The following is a 4,221-nucleotide window of genomic DNA, read 5'->3' as shown; positions in this document are numbered from 1 at the left end:
TGTAAATTGGAGCAGCAAGAGCATAAACATACACAATTATTGCAGTAGAGCACTGTGAATAAGTACACTGTAAATACGATTAAGAGAAGTTCGTTCATGCGACCTTTGTTGCTGTGAATGAAGTATGTTGGTAGCTAATAAAGGAAAAAACAAGTACTCAACAAATACACAATAGAGTTCATTTCAGAATAAAACTCACTACTCATTTCATAAAGTTCAAACTTTTCAGTCAGATATGCCAGTAAAGCTCTGGCAGAAATCAGAAACAATAGAGAACTCAATGAGTGTGTTCTAGCAACATGATTTGATCCAAAACATTTGAAGAATCACATCTAAAGGTTCTTTGCTGTAATCAGAAGGGTAAAAGAATGTTTTGATATGCCTGTCAGAATGGACATGATATAGTGTCTTATTTATAATCTTGCACAACCCAGTTTGACGACAGTCATCAACTGGAAAATAAGTCCTCCACCAAGGCCATGTTTCACTTCATGCCTAGTATTTCATATAGTCAAGGAACTGGACTCTAATGTTTGTATAAACGAATTCTACGAGTATTTAGTGGAGAAGGTCTGTGAAACTGAAATATCAATTTCATTAGTTTCTTTGTACTACCTCTTTCACCTGAGACCTCTGTTACTAATTTCCTAGTTTAATAAAGTTTGCAACTCTTGAAGCATGAAATTACTGGCCTAAAATAAGAGGGGCCTAAAGAAATGATTTATTTAATCTCCAAAAGATTTAAAAAAAAAACAGTATATATTTAGTGCAAAAGTCATAACCATCTGACAAGGAACACTATGAAGAATCCTAAAAACATGGGAATCTTCTTCCTTAATCCTAAGCTTTCCTCTCGTTGGTTGGGGTGAGACCTCAGGGCTATCAAAGCAGGAAATATGAAACCTAAAGATAGACCTGTGGTTGCTCCTGTGAACTGAAAAGCTACCCAAATATTGGGAATCAAAGTAGATCCCATGTAAAGAAAAACCAAAACAGTGATAGTCAAGATGACAAACCTCCTGTTGCTCTCAGAGAGGGGCTTCGATCCCTTGAAGACCATGCAAAAACCTGTGGCACAAGTCATAAATAGCCTAATACAAATCGTGTTTGTAGATCCCAATGTTCCTTTGCTTGTTTTATTCTCTCTGCCCGTTCTGTATGCAATCTTTCCTTCCAATAGCCCCTGCATCTGCTGGTTTAAACCATCACAAAAGGATATATGAGTCATATGTAAACTATTTCATTATTTGAAGTCATACAATGTTCCAATGTCAAAACAAATAACAACCATTAGAACAGGACAATGTTCCAATGTCAAAACAAATAACAACCATTAGAACAGGACAAGTATTCGCACCTTTTCTTCACCAACAAGCCTAACTCGGGCAAATGAACAGAATCAGCATAAACCCCCATCTGCATTCACACTTACAGAATTCAATGGCTTTTCTCTGTTTTGTATGTCCATAACTCAACTTCCAAGAGATGGATCAAGTATTGTTTAAAATGATAAACCAAACTCAGCAGTCATCGGGAGTGCACTCTTTTAAAATCTAAAGGCAAACAGCTCCAGCAATACCTGTCTGCATATTGGGCACCTAGCGCGTGGATTGGCCGCTTTGACCCCTTCAATTGTTGGTATTGATGCCCCTGTGCACGCACAATTTTTGCAGAAAATATGTCCGCACCCCAATGCAACAGGATCAAACACTATATCCTGCAAGATAGTAAAATTCGGAACATCGTGAACACTTACTAACAAGGGAAGAAACGTCTCTACGCATTAAATAGCGAAGTCAACTAATACTGTTTTTTATGTTGAAGCTCTCCTTTCTAGCATGTAACAGATAAACATGGTTGCTAGGTTGCTCAATGCTCAGTATGCACACCCACATTTTTACACATGCAGGGAAAACCCAAGATGCTCCATAGGTCAAACCGCAGAACGATAAATCAATTTAAGAATTAGAGTTTTACAGGTTTTGAGCTAAAGAGTCTTAGGGCTCAAACATAACTTTTATTGGGCAAAGGCATTAACATTAATTTGGGAACTCCATACAGGCCATGGTGAGAAATCCATACAATCAAATTGACTTTAGTATCAAACATTCCTACCTTGTATTTTTGTTTTTTGCCGATAGTCTCATATCTTCATAGTGGCAAACCTGACTTCTAAACATGCTGCACTAGGACACAATCTCTCCCCAATAACTGTGCAGATCTCTAATGGAATGGATACATAAAACCATGGTAACTGACACCTCAATGCATGGAATATGAAATTACACAAAACACCATGTATGTCCCTAACGCTAATCCAGTAACAGAAGAAAAAAAATATATATTATATTTGCACGGGGCTTAGCTTACTGCATTACATTCGCTTGAAGCTACCAGATAAGAAAAGCCAACTCTAGATCAGAGCCTCGGTACTGTAGGTACTTGTTACTGGAGAAGAACAACAACTAAAAATGCCAACAGAGTTTGAACTTACCAAACAGATAGGGCATGTGAGGCTAAACTCCAATTTCATAGAATCAGGCAATGTGCATGTAAGAACAGGATCACTGGCAGTAAAGTCGCATGAGCATTCAGGAAAAATATCACTAATATGTCCATGCTCCGAATCTCTTGTGTTGATCTGAAACGCAATCAATTCAATTAACCAAGGTGACTTCTATAACTCTATATGTTTAGCCTGTAACTTTGTCTTGAAATTCCGGCCATTGACTGAGCTATGAACCTGCATTCAAAAATGACAATACCACATTATTAACATTCTCAAACCGAAAATAGTTGAGTAATACATTCAGATGTAAAGGAGATCCCTTCCAAGGTCATATTTTCCTTGGAAGGATCCCTTCTGACGGTTGAAAGTAAGCACAGAGGAGTGAGATTTTGGCAATCAGGAACTCGAAATGAAATTAGAAATTTGTGGGAGCGAATAGACGATAGGTGTCTCCACAAATTTCATAGCCGAATGTTTTTAAAGGTTAAAAATCAGCAATCGGGTTGAACTAAGTTCTGGGGTAAAAAGCAGTTAAATGGTATTTTAGACGCTGAGCGTCTGGGTTTTATTCCTCTCAATTTCCCGAGTTCTCCTATGCCTTCCATGGGACCACCTGCCCCAACGGGCTAAATGCGACCGCGCGGTTGATACTGCTATAAAAAGTAGTGGACCTTGACTATGAATGTGGGTGTGGTGAAACATAGCAATTTTTTCCAATCCAAGAAAACAAACAATTGTAACATAAACGACGTCGTTTCTGAACTTACTTTGTCATACTTTTTCAGAATCTTTCGGATCGCAATGGCATTCATCGCCACATAGCTGACTAAATGCCGGCCTTCTCGAATCATTGCTTCATGATCATCAGCAAAGAAGTGTTTAACTCGCCACAGGTACCTTTGAAAACCAGACGCAAGATGCAGATGCAACAAACGTCTGGCACGGGAACTGAAGCAACCCACTATAGCAGACTCTTCTTTTGTCAGCTCGTAGAAGAAAATTCTATCACAGACTGCAAGAGGACACATACGAAAAAGAAAAGTTAGAAACGTTCAGCCCGAAACAGCTGGCCATTTTGATTAGTATTTTGACAAAACGCTTGTAATCTTCTGAAATTACAGAAGGTTTGCACAATGCCTTCCACAAGATAAAGATGTATATTGACTTCAAACCTCCTCCGTACTGAAAATGAACTTCAAATATTTGAATCCGAGAACACAAAATGCTATTCCGTATCCATAATAAACAAAAAATGGACGGCATTAATTAGATTTAAACACCTGCACAAGTTTCCGATGAACATGTGCTGAATGAATCACATGAGTTGGAAATGCCTTTGGCTGTTTCCCCGCAGATTACGTCTTCGTTTTCCGTCGTTTGTGAACTGTAAAGCCCTGCTTCAAAGTCCGATCCCATGCCGTCATGCAAGTATCCATCACGACACTTTTTCAGTACCTTCTTCAGCCGTTTGTATTCGAGGTGTGAACATTTGTCCAGAAAATGCTCATCCTCTCCGTGTAGATACTCGGCAAATCTCTCCCCAAACTTCATGGTCAAAACCTTTAAAACAAGAGTGAAACACGATCCATCAGCGGAAATTGTATAAAAACCCTGTCATTTAACGGGAAATGAAGGTGGTCTTACAACATACGAAACTGATACATTTTCTTCCGTGTTAAATATAAAGAAATAAGGAGGATGCTGTGTTCAGA

General features: G+C 38.6%; 1 pseudogene; it reads right to left on the bottom strand.

The window, feature by feature from the left end:
* Nucleotides 1-245: 245 nt before the first annotated feature.
* On the bottom strand, nt 246-4,221 carry LOC149259521 (putative E3 ubiquitin-protein ligase BAH1-like 1; annotated as a pseudogene).

The sequence above is a fragment of the Pinus tabuliformis genome, chromosome 6 (genome assembly GCF_031772625.1).
Source record: "Pinus tabuliformis cultivar Carrire ecotype Pingquan chromosome 6, CPIR1, whole genome shotgun sequence".
Taxonomy (NCBI): Eukaryota; Viridiplantae; Streptophyta; class Pinopsida; order Pinales; family Pinaceae; genus Pinus; species Pinus tabuliformis.
Note: the sequence above shows the minus strand (reverse complement) of the source record. Positions and strands in the feature narration are given on the sequence as shown.